This window comes from Elephantulus edwardii, unplaced genomic scaffold, assembly GCF_000299155.1.
Source record: "Elephantulus edwardii isolate Elephantulus edwardi_28Jun2011 unplaced genomic scaffold, EleEdw1.0 scaffold00016, whole genome shotgun sequence".
Taxonomy (NCBI): domain Eukaryota; kingdom Metazoa; phylum Chordata; class Mammalia; order Macroscelidea; family Macroscelididae; genus Elephantulus; species Elephantulus edwardii.
Window position 1 is genome coordinate 11,891,222 of NW_006399766.1, and position 13,984 is coordinate 11,905,205.

General features: G+C 38.0%; 1 pseudogene; it reads right to left on the reverse strand.

The window, feature by feature from the left end:
• LOC102848064 overlaps positions 1-13,984 on the reverse strand; it is an 86,521-nt pseudogene that overhangs the window by 20,648 nt on the left and 51,889 nt on the right.

Genomic DNA, 13,984 nt, shown 5'->3' on the forward strand with positions numbered 1-13,984 from the left:
CCCAAAATCTCTGTAAATGTTTATGAAAATTAATAAAATATAATTATAGAAAAAAAAAATTTTATGGCTTAAGTAAAATCTGCCTCTGAAAATCTACTAGAAGGTCAACTATGAGTCAGTTCCAACTCAAAAGCACACAACAGCACATGTAAAATATTAGTAAAATAATTTAAATCCTCAATTAGCAGTTTACAAAACAAATTCCACTGAGATCAACCCTCTTTTTGATTGAATCACTTAAAACACATTGTTCCAGTTGAAAACTGTCATCTATAATGGTTAAAAATCCAAACTGAGTCTTATCTGCTATGCTTTCTATTAGTTCATTCAAATAATAATTTTGAGATATATTAATATTTCAGTATTTTTTAAAAATCACAGTGACACCATTAACCACAAACACTGCAACATACCTAGTTTTTACATAAGTGCCACAGGAAATGATACTGTGAATTCAACGGGTTAAATAATTTTCTGTTAAAACCAAATAGAAGTGCCATCTGACATTTAAAAACAGGAACAAGGCTTTCTCATCTCCACTATAATTTTAAACACAGCTCTGGTGGCCTAGTGCCAAGAAGCTGTGCTATAATCAAGAAGGCACATGGACTGAGGCAAAGCCACCCCGCGGGAGAAGGATGGGTAATCTCCTCCTGTGTGATTAACTGTCTCTGAAAATCCCCTGGAGGGTCAGGCTATGGGTCAGTTCTGACTCTATAGTACTCAATAGCAACAACATGGTAACTGATGGCCTAGTAAGTAAGAAAAGACAAAGCAAAACAACTATGAGATATAATATCACCCCAGTAAAAATAGTAAAATTCAACAGAGCAGCAAACAACAAATGCTGGTGAGGTTGTGGAGAAACTGGAACCCTTATTCACTGTTGGAGTGTAAAATGGTGCAACCACTCTGGAAGGCTGTATGGTGCTTTCTCAAAAAGCGGCAAATAGAAATACTATTTAACCCAGTAACTCCACTACTGGGAATATACCCTTAAAGAAACCAGATCTGACACTCAAGCAAATATAGGCACACCCATGTTTATTGCTACTTTCTTCACAAAAGCAAAGAGATGGAAACAACCCAAGCTCCCATCAACAAATGAATGGACAGAGAAGCTGTGGTATAGTCACACAATGGAATATTATGCAGCACTAAAAACACAAGGAAGTCATGAAATATTATACAAAATGGGTGACCCTGGAGGACACTATGTTAAGTGAAATATTTTGGTCAAAAAAGGACAAATATTTACAATGCCACTGTTATAAAACAGGACTGACATCGGGGTTGGGAGGAAACTAAAGAAAGAGGGGATAAATGATGTATACGGCATTGAAGCAGATGAGGGAAAGAATTGCTTAAAAGGAATATATGATTAGGTATTATCTTCATGACAACAGTCTAGAATAAGAGCTGAACAGGAAAGTGGACTGGAGGGAATTGTACAAAAATAATTTTTTTTTCAAATGGAAAAATGAACCGGGGGTGGGATAGGTAGGGAGGAAAATGCAACAATACATGAATAGAAATCCAAGTTCTCTATAAACTTTGATTTAAAATCTCAATAAATAAAAAGAAAAAGTAAACCCACAAAGTAAAAAAAGAAAAAGTAAGAAAAGACAAGTGGTTCAAATCCAACAGCTGGTCTGATGGGCAATCTCACAAGTAATTCACAGCCTCTGAAAATATGCTCAGGGTCTGCTATGTGTGAGTCATTGTTGACATGATGGCAATGAAAGAGATAGAAAGTTATAAAACATAGGAATGCCTGGTAAAAGGAGCCCTAGTGGTGCAGTTAACAGAGTTACTAACCAAAAGATTGCCAGTTCAAATCCATCAAGCACCCTTCATTGGAGAAAGAGGAATAGCTTCAGAAAAACAGCTATGACTCAAAATAAACTGGATGGCAATGGGTTTTGTGTTGGATTTATGCCGGCTACCATTTTTTTGTTAATTTCCCAGGCTTAAAAAACCAAAAAACCCCCAAAAATAACCCACATGGAATAGATCTGTTTCCTTTTCCACTACTGAAAGTCTGGACACTGTGTGTATCCACTTTATATATTTTTAAGTATTCTAATCAACATCATCAACACATTCACTTTATGAATAATAAAAGCAAGTGTTAGATGTAAATGACCAGAAACTTCAGCCCATGCACTTATACATTTTATAACCAAGAATCAAAATATGATATACCCTATCAGAGACAACACACATACTTACTGAGAATATTCTGACATTTTATACAAAGCACTTAAAACATGTCTTTGTATTTTTGGGGCTAAAGGTGATGGAGAGAAGAAATATAAGCCAATAAAGAGATAAACAGGCTACTTGGTTATTACACAAAGATGATTATTTCTATCTCAGAAGGCTTACAATGCCATCACGTAACCCTGACTGCCATTAAGTCAATACAAATTTATAATGACCCTATAAAGACAGAGTGGAAACACCTCATATATTCTTCAAAGGTATAAATCTTCACAGGAGCAGACTGCCTCATCTTTCTTCCAAAGAGCAGCTGGTGGGTTAGGATCACAAATCTTTTAGTCTAAAATGTAATCTAGTATACCACTAGGGCTCCTGACCCTTAGCATTTCTCTTTTCTCCTTATCTGATTATGATCCATACAGTCAACACTAAAGAAAATGGGAACTCCAGAACACTTACTTGTGCTCATGAGAAATTTATACATAGACTTAGAAGCAGTTGCTTAACAGAACAAGGGAATTATTGCATAATTTAAAAGTACTAAAAATGTACCTCAAGGGTAATATCCTTTTCTCCATAACTATATAATCTATATGAAGAACAAGTAATTTGAGAGGCTAAACTATATGAAAAGAATGTAGCATAAAGATTAGAGTAAGACTCATCAACAACCAACATTACGTAGCTGGAACAAGCTTGCTTGTAGAAAGTGAAGAAGACTTATTTACTGAAGAAGATCAAAGACTATAACCTTCAGTATGGCTTATATTTCAACATTAAGAAAAAAATCATTATAATTGAATCAAGAGGCAACAACATGATAAACAGAAAAAAGATTGAGGTTGTCAAGGATTTCATTTTACTTGGATCCACAATCAACACCCAAGGTAGCAGCAGTCAAGAAATAAAAAGATACTACACTCGGCAATTCTATGGTCAAGGACCTCTTTAAACTGCTAAATAGTAAGATGTTAGTTTTAAAGAGTGTGGGGCACTTGACATAAGCCATTTTCAATTGCTTCATACATATCTGATAAATGGACAATGAATAAAGAGGACTGAAGAATCTATGCCTTGGAATTTTGGTGTCATAAACTGTATTCAATGTCCCTTGGTCTGCGAAAAGAACAAACAATTCTGCGATCCAAGTGATTATTAGAGGCAAGAATGGTGAAACTTTGTCTCATCTACATTGGACATGTTGTCAGGAAGGGGCTGGTCTGTCCAAAAGGACACCACGCTAGGAAAAGGAGAGGATTAGCAAAAAAGAAAACAAACCTTAAGGAGATGTATTCAAACAGTAACTGCAACAATGGGCTTAAGTATGGCAGAGACAAGAAGGATGACATAGAACAGGACAAGATTTCAATCTATTATTCTTTTTTAAAAAATTTATTTTAATGAACATTTACAGAGAATCTGGATTTCCATTCATTCATTGTTGCATTTTTCTTCCGGCCTACCCCTCCCCCCACTTCGCTCTTCTCTTTGAAAAGGAAAAGAAAATTCCTTCATTGGTATACAATCCTCACCCACCCTCCACCCCGGCCCCAAGTACACTCCACTCCACTCTGCAGCCTTCATTCTGGACTCTTGTCATAACCATAATACCCAATCATATACTGCTTTTAAACTGTTCTCTTAAATTCACTATGGGCTGTCTGGATAACACCTAACAGTGTATCTGATATCCTAATCTCTTATCGGCTTTCTCAAGACTTCAAATAAATCTCCACCCTGATTCTCACAAATTCTTGCCAATCTCATCTTCCCATTTACATGTAACTTCACAGAAAAACAAATATATTAATATACAGAAAATAGTCCATCAGAAAAAAAATTTCTAAAACTTGACTTTACTAATGTAAACACTTACAGGAAGTGGTTGGCCTTGGACCTGTTATCTCTCCAACAAAGATCAGGTCATCATCTTCTTTATTCTCAGGTTCTTCTACTTTTTTCTGCCATGGTGCCAGTTCTTCCTCTTCACATTCCATGAACAGTTCTGTCATTTTTAAATTATCTAATATTCAAAAGGAGAGAAAGAAATTGTATTTTCAAGAAGAAAAATACTTTTATGCAATATGAAGTGTGATATTTAATATATACCTGAACAATCCTAGTAGAAATTATTGAATTGCTATTTGTAGTCATTACATGGCAGCAACAATTAACAAACTCAGCACTTACTCTCTTCGGATCTAAAATCAAACTCTCACTGTTGTTGAATGAAAACTGACTCAGAGGTGACACTCGAACAGGTTTTTGTTGTTGTTGTTGTTGTTTTACCAGCATGTATGAGACCAAGCATCCCTGGAAACAACTTTATTTGAGCAGGTGGAACTACAACACACTTGAAAAGGTTTTACAAGAGTATAAATCACAGAGAAGGAGATTCCCCATCTTTCTCCAAAGGAGATTCAAAACTGTCAGAGAAGTACCCTCTTTGAGTTAGCAGTATAACTCCATATAGACAACCATGTTGTTGTTGTTATGTGCCATTAAGTTGCCTACAACTGTTAGTGACCCTATGTACAAGGGCCCTAAAACCTGTTCTGTCCTGTGCCAGCTTCACTGTCTCTGACACACCTATCTTGATAATTCTAGTCACTGAATCAATTGACATTATAGAGGGTCTTCCTCTCCTGCGTTGTCCCTTCACCCTCCCTAGCATGAAGTCCCTCTCAAAGGATTGGTAGCTCCTTGCAACATGACTAAAATATGTCAGACTAAGCTTCAGAATCCTTGCCTCCGATGAGCAGCAAGGTTAAACCCTCTCCGGTAGAACCTGTTCATTTTCTTAGCAGTTCCTGGTATATTCAACACTCTTCTTCAACACTACAGCACAAAGGCATCAATTCTCCTTCTATCCCCCCGAGTCACTGTCCAGCTGTTTGATGCATAGCAAGTGACTGCAAAGACCATGGCCTGGATCAGGTGCACCTCAGTCTCCAGAGCGATATCACTTGCACTTCAGTACTTTAGAGAGGTCCTTAACAGCAGCCTTTCCCATCACAATATGTCTTTTAAACTCCTGGCTGCTGGTGCCAACAGTACCAACAGTGGAGACATGCAAACTAAAGCTGTTAACAATCTCATTCTCTTCACCAACAATCATGATGTTTCCAATTGGCTGGGTGGTGAGAATCTTTGTTTTCTTTTTTTTTTTCCTTCTCAGAGTTAGTCACAATTTGTCATAATGCACAGAGTCAAATGCCTTTCCATAATCAATGAAACAGACAGACATTCCTGTTACTTCCTGTTGAAAAATGGTTAGAGAAAATCTTGTCTCTCTCACATTATGTATACAAGTCTACTGATTATATAAACTAAACTAATAATAGTAGTAGTTATTCCTGAGGATGAAGAGGAAATATTTAATTTTTACTGATATTTTACTGCATAGTATTACTATTTTACTATGATTTGTATTGCTTTAACAATTTAAAATACTTTTTGTTTTTAGGAGAATGTGTCCACTTCTGTGTCTCTCTCACCTTTTCTCCTGAAATAAAGTAATCCATACAAGTCCCACACACTAGTACTAACTGTGGCAACAACTTACCTGTTGGTGGTGAAGCGCTCTTGCTGTCGTCCATCACGCTGCCAAGTTTATTTTCTTTATCACCTAAGTACCAACACATAACATCAGTCAGTTTTATGAGTCACTGTAGGTACCAATAAATATTGAAACATAAACTTGAGCTGCATAAATCTGTAGGTCTAATTTTGATCTCCAGCAAATTCAGCATGTGTCTGCTGATAAGGCAATAAGCAGGCCTGTTTTCCTCCCTCTAAATAAAGATACCTACTATTCAGATGAGGGGGGTTTTGGTGGCCTTAGGGAGTCATGCTACCAATCCAAAAGTAGGCAGTTCAAATCCACCAGCAGCTCTGTGGGAGAAAGATGGACAATCGCCTCTTGTGTGATTTACTGCCTCTGAAAACTTGCTGAGGGATCCAACTAAACAGCAAAGAGGAGATGTACCACCTTTGGGCTAGCAGCCAATTTTTCTATAGACTAGGCTACCAGAGTTCTTTAACAATAAAAATCAGAAGCTTAACACAATGAATGATTTATCCCCCCACCAGGTTTTTAAAAGAACATCTTTTTTTTCCCTCTTCAATCTTCTAAAACATACGGATTACAGAAAATGGAAAAGCAGAAACTCAAAAGCCACCCATAACCACCTTGATGATTAGTTTATGTCCTTTTTACATCTTTTACATAAGCAAGCACAAACTTTTATCTGGTTGAGGTCACACATTATGAATCACAATTATTTATGAATTCCTAGTTCCCAAAGCCATTGCGTATTATGACAACCAAGAATACAGGATACCGACTCAATCAGGATGGACAAAAAAGCAGTTAGCCATTCTTGGGGACAAAAACTTTATAACAACAAAAAATGGTGCATGCTTTTAGATACTGGCAGAGCTTCAATTAAAATATTGTATTTGTTTATTGTGTAATTTCAAGGAAAACATAAAGCAATAGAGTATAATGCTTCTAAGATAGCTATCAGATCTCTAGTGCAATTTAACAATGTACTCCTATGATACAGACGTACCATGGTTATTATAAAAATGTAAATATGGACACATGTGCACACATGCCCCCTCTTACAAGTCTTTCTGCCCCTCCGTCGTCAACTAAACCTGATGGACACTGCTCAGAGGTGGTATGGTAAATTCACATGTCCAAATGCTTTTCTATTATAGTAAAGATACTTACAAATTGCTTAACTCACTAGCATTACTAGCACTACTAAAAAAGCTTAGATGCTGCAAAAAAAAGATTTAAAAAATTTGTCGACAGTAAACAAGGTTATTTTACCAAAAAAGTACATAATAAACTTAAAATCGAACACTTTTCTAGATATGAAGTTACTAGGAAAGAGCCCTTCCCTATATCCTCTTTCCTTCTCTACCATTTCAATGACTGAACACTGAAATACATCCAGCTTCACGAGGTGGATTAACAAAGGCTAACCAATAAATGAATTTTCTTTTTTTAAAAAAAAAAAAAGAAAGAAAGTGAGCAGGAAGAAAAGTGGAGGGTGGAAAATGTGCAACAACGAATGAATGAAAATCTAATTTTTCTGTAAATTTTCATTGAAATGATGATTTATTAAAAACCATGAAAAATATTAGAATATACAAAGCTAATTCAAATGTCACATTCATCTTTATCCAGTTGTAACTGACAAAACCAAGCTTTCCTCATTCTTCCAATCTCAAATATTCTGGACTGAATTAATTAAAAGAGACAAAAAAGAAAGATTACTTTGTCTCCAGTAGACGTTGTTACTGGTATAAATGCCTGACATCATTATTAAGAGTATTCAGTAAATATTGTTTTAAAGTAAATTTCCCTTTTTCTGAGGTCTTACTACCTTACTATCTAGATCCCTTTCCTAGAATTAGTGCAATCTATGGTAAAATGATGACTGCATGACACTTTTACTCAGTATTAAAGATCTACTGCTACTGACAATATGTTGTTGTTATGGACCGTCGAGTCAGCATTTAGTCCAGCTGGTTTTCTGAGGCAGTATAATGACATGGGAGGAGACTGGCCATATTTCTCCCATGGAGCAGCGGGGGGATTCTTACCACGTGCCCTTGGGTTTGCAGTGCAGCTCCTTGCCAGTAAGCAACCAGAGCTCCCTACTGAAAATTTAGGGGTCTTTTCAGAGTTTTACTTGCCCAGTCTGTGAAGCGCCTATCTCGTATTTTTATTAAGTAACCGCAAGAAAAACTCTACTGATGTAAGTACTCTGAAAAAGGAGTGCAAATGGCCTATTTATACAAGCTATATATATAAATTAACGTGATAGAAACTCTGGTATACCCACACAATGAAATGCTTTTTCTGTTGTTGTTCTTTTTTTATTTCATTAATTTTAATGAACACACAATGAAATTATATGCTGCACTGAGGAACAAGGAACTCATGAAATACTATACGAAACGGGTGAGCCTGGAGGACATTTTGCTGAGTGAAATATCTCAGTCACTAAAGGACAAATAGTGCATAGTGCCACTGTTGTAAAATGAGACTGACATCAGGGTTGAGGGAAGACTGAGAAAGAGGGGCTAGATAAATAATGTATACTGCACTGAAACAGATAAGGGAGAGAACGGTTTCAAAGGGATATATGATTAGGTATTATTGTCATGACAGGAGTCCAGAACGAAGGCTGTACAGTGACTGTTTAAGAATGAAAGAACTTTTCTTTTATTTTCAAAGAGAAGAGTGAATTGGGGTGGAAGGGGTGGGCAGGGAGAAAGTGGAACAATGAATGCATGGAAACTCTAAGTCTCTGTGAATTTGCATTAAAATGAATAAAATGTTTAAGAAATGTTCTAGCATGGTCTTAAAAGTCACTCATTAGAAGCAATACTTTGGAGAGGGCATATAAAGAAAACATCTTAACAGATTAAGATGAATTCTTTTTAAAACTATTAATTCCTCTTTCTAGAAAGGTAAGGGAGCTCTCGTGGAGTAGTGTGTAGAAAGTTAAGCTGCTAACCCAAAGGACCGACCTCTCTGGTGTTTCTAATCCACCAGTGGCTCCACAGGAGAAAGACGGGCAAGCTCCTCCAGTTGAATTTATAGCCTTGAACACTCAATGGAGAGTTGGCTGAATCACTTGCAACTCACCATCTTGAGGGTTTTTTTAGTTCATAAAGGCATGACATAAATACTTTAACAGCATTACACCTTACAATGTTTAGTAAACTTCCTAACAAAATAAACAAGCATTCTAGCTCTCCAAATAAAACTAATAATATGACCTGACCTTTCCTTTTCTAAACTATAAAAAAAGGAAAACATTAAAAATATGATATAGTATCCTCTAAGCCAAATAGTAAACAATTGTTTCTCTTCCACCTGTCATACATGACATTGGTAATTTATGCCACATCATTATAGATTTAAAATATTTTTTATCTTAAACCACTTGGAGTTTCTTCACGTATCTTAACTATATATATCCAATTCCAGGCTAACGTCCTTAAGAGCATTTTCTTCATCACTCATTATTCCCTCCTAGTGACAGCTGTTGTTTTGTGCCATTGTGTCGGAACCAACTCATAGCTGAACCTGCAGCAGGTTTTCGGAAGCTGTAGAGGGAACGGGACGCGATTGCCTGTCTTTATTCTGCGGAACTGCTGATGGATCCGAACCACACGCCTTAAGGTTGGTAGTGGAACAACTTACCACTAAGTCACCATACCCAACCCAAAACAAAATGCATAGAATAATATACATACTAAGAAATTAAGAAGTCAGGTAATGCCTGTTGTTGTTGTGATGTGCCAAAGAGTCACTTATGACTTATAGCGACCCTATGCACAACAGCCCTAAACGCCGCTCTGTCCTGAACCAATCTCACTGTCTCCAACACATGCACCGCAATTACCCCAGTCAATGAGTGAATCCACCTCAGAAAGGAAGATAATTCCTACTTTAAATATATATAAGGGAGAATCACACACATTAATGATTAAAATAACTCATATACATGTGGGTGTATATAGATGATCTCCATATTTTTAACTGAGGACTTCCATTATCATCGACACATTCAAGATATAGTGCTGAATAAGAGCCAGTATAGTGCAATCAGGTATTGATGACTGCTAGCCTAATTACTAGGGATCTGAATTTACCAGTGGCTCCATAAAGAAAGGCCTGGTAAAGAAAGACCTGGCTTCAAGATTACACCCAAGAAAACTCAATGGAGCAGCTCTACACTGTGATACATGGCGTCACAAGGAATAAGAATCAATACACTGGCAAAGAGTTTGTCCAACACATTAGTACTAACTGTGGCAACAACTTCCTGTTGGTGGTGAAGCGCTCTTGCTTTCGTCCAATTCTTTATCACCTAAGTACCAACACATGACATCAGTCAGGCTAAGGAGTCACTGTAGGTACCAATAAATATTGAAATATAAAAGTTGAGCTGCAGAAAACTGTAGGTCTAAATTTGATCTCCAGCAAATTCAGCATGTGTCTGCTGATAAGGCAATAAGCAGGCCTGTTTTCCTCCCTCTAAATAAAGATACCTACTATTCAGATGAGGGGGGTGTTGGTGGCTTAGGGAGTCATGCTACCAATCCAAAAGTAGGCAGTTTAAATCCACCAGCAGCTCTGTGGGAGAACGATGGACAATCGCCTCTTGTGTGATTTACTGCATCTCAAAACTTGCTGAGGGGTCCCACTCAACAGCAAAGAGGAGATGCACCACCTTTGGGAAAGCACCCATTTTTCTATAGACTAGGCTACCAGAGTTCTTTAACAATAAAAATCAGAAGCTTAACTCAATGAACAAAGCACATGCCTTAAGGTTGGTAGTGTAATGACTTACCACTAAGTCACCATACCCAAAACAAAACAAAACAAAATGCATATAATAATATACATACTAAGAAATTAGGAAGTCAGGAAATGCCTGTTGTTGTTGTATGGGCCGAAGAGTCACTTGTAACTCATAGCGACCCTTTGCACAAGAGCCCTAAACCCCGCTCTGTCCTGCACAAATCTCACTGTCTCCAACACACCCACCCCAAGTACCCCAGTCACTGAGTCAATCCACGTCATAAAGGAAGATAATGCCTACTTTAAAACTATATAAGGGAGAATCACACACACTAATGATTAAAATAACTCATATCCATGTTGGCGTACATAGATGAACTCCATATTTTTAACTGAGCACGTCCATTATCATCGACACAGCCAAGGTATGGTGCTGAAGAAGAACCACTATAGTGCAATCAGTTTTTGATGACTGCTAACCTACCTACTAGGGATCTGAATTTACCAGTGGCTCCACAAAGAAAGGCCTGGTAAAGAGCTGGCTTCAACATTACAGCCAAGAAAACTCAATGGAGCAGTTCTACTCTGTGATACATGGCGACACAATGAATGAGAATCAACACATGGGCAAGGAGTTTGTCCCACACACTACTACTAGCTGTGGCAACAACTTACCTGTTGTTGGTGGAGCGCTCTTGTCATCCTCCATTTCTTTAGCACCTAAGTACCAACACATGACATAGGTCAGTTTTATGAGTCACTGTAGGTACCAATAAATATTGAAACATAAAAGTTGAGCTGCATATAACTGGAGGTCTACTTTTGATCTCCAGCAAATTCAGCATGTGTCTGCTGATAAGGCAATAAGCAGGCCTGTTTTCCTCCCTCTAAATAAAGATACCTACTATTCAGATGAGGGGGGTTTTGGTGGCCTAGGGAGTCATGCTACCAATCCAAAAGTAGGCAGTACAAATCCACCAGCAGTTCTGTGGGAGAAAGATGGACAATCGCCTCTTGTGTGATTTACTGCCTCTCAAACCGTGCTGAGGGGCCAACTCAACAGCAAAGAGGAGATGTACCACCTGTGGGCTAGCAGTCAATTTTTCTATAGACTAGCTTACAAGAGTTCTTTAACAATAAAAATCAGAAATTTAACACAATGAACGAACCACAGGCCTTAAGGTTGGTAGTGTAACGACTTACCACTAAGTTACCATACCCATACCAAAACAAAATGCATATAATGTACAGAAGAAGAAATTAGGAAGTCAGGTAATGCCTGTTATTGTTGTTATGTGACAAAGAATCAGTTGTGACTCATAGCGACCCTATGCACAACAGCCCTAAACCCAGCTCTGGCCTGTGGCAATCTCACTGTCTCCAACACACCCACCGCAATTACCCCAGTCACTGAGTCAATCCACCTCATAAAGGAAGATAATTCCTACTTTAAAAGTATATAAGGAAGAACCATACACACTAATGATTAAAAGAACTCAGATCCATGTTGGTGTATATAGACGATCTCGGTATTTTTAACTGAGCACTTCCATTATCATCGAGCATCCAAGGAACAGTGCTGAATAAGAGACAGTATAGTCCTATCAGTGATTGATGACTGCTAACCTAATTACTAGGGATCTCGATTTACCAGTGGCCCCACAAAGAAAGGCCTGGTAAAGATTAGAGCCAAGAAAAGTCAATGGAGCAGTTCTACTCTGTGATACATGGCGTCACAAGGAATGTGAATCAACACACTGGAAAAGAGTTTGTCTCACACACTAGTACTAACTGTGGCAAAAACTCACCTGTTGGTGGTAAAGCGCTTTTACCATCGTCCATTTCTTTATCACCTAAGTGCCAACACATGACATCAGTCAGTTTTATGGGTCACTGTAGGTACCAATAAATATTGAAACATAAAATTTGAGCTGCAAAAATCTGTAGGTCTATTTTGATCTCCAGAAAATTCACCATGTGTCTGCTGATAAGGCAATAAGCAGGCCTGTTTTCCTCCCTTTAAATAAAGATAGCTATTATTCAGATGAGGGGGGTTTTGGTGGCCTAGGGAGTCATGCTACCAATCCAAAAGTAGGCAGTTCAAATCCACCAGCAGCTCTGTGGGGGAAAGATGGACAATCGCCTCTTCTGTGATTTATTGCCTCTCAAAACTTGTTGAGGGGTCCAACACAACAGCAAGGAGGAGATGCACCACCTTTGGGCAGCAGCTAATTTTTCCATATACTAGGCTACCAGAGTTCTTTAACAATAAAAATCAGAAGTTTAACAATGAGAGAACCACACGCCTTATGGTTGGTTGCGTAACGACTTACCACTAAGTCACCATACCCAAACCAAAGAAAAGGCATATAATATACACACTAAGAAATTACGAAGTCAGGCAATGACTGTTGTTGTTGTTATGTGTCGAAGAATCACTTGTGACTCATAGTGACCCTATGCCCAACAGCCCTAAACCCCGCTCTATCCTGTACCAATGTCTCCCACACACCCATCACAATTACTCCATTGACTGGGTCATTTCAGCTCATAATGGAAAACAATGCCTACTTTAAAAATATATAAAGAAGAATTACACACACTAATGATTAAAATAACTCATATCCATGTTGGTGTACATAGACGAACTCCATATTTTTAACTGAGCACGTCCATTATCATCGACACATCCAAGCTACAGTGTTGAATAAGAGCCAGTATAGCGCAATCAGGTATTGATGACTGCTAACCTAATTACTAGGGATTTGTACTTACCATTGCCCCCACAAAGAAAGGACTGGTAAAGATTACAGACAACAAAACTCAATAGAGCAGTTCTAGTCTGTGATACATGGTGTCACAGGGAATGTGAATCAACACACTGGCAAAAAGTTTGTCCCACACACTAGTTCTAACTGTGGCAACAACTTACCTGTTGGTGGTGGAGCGCTCTTGCCGTCCTCCATTTCTTTATCACCTAAGTACCAACACATGACATCAGTTTTATGAGTCACTGTAGGTACCAATTAATACTGAAACATAAAACTTGAGCTGCATAAATCTGTAGGTCTACTTTTGATCTCCAGAAAATTCAGCATGTGTCTGCTGATAAAGTAATAAGCAGGCTTGCTTTCCTCCCTTGAAATAAAGATAGCTACTATTCAGATGAGGGGGGTTTTGGTGGCCTAGGGAGTCATGCTACCAATCCAAAAGTAGGCAGTTCAAATCCACCAGCAGCTCTGTGGGAGAAAGATGGACAATCGCCTCTTCTGTGATTTATTGCCTCTCAAAATTTGCTGAGGGATCCAAAACAACAACAAGGAGTAGATGCACCTCTTTTGGGCAGCAGCTAATTTTTCCATAGACTAGGCTACCAGAGTTATTCAAGAATAAAAATCAGAAGCTTAACACAATGAATGAATCACA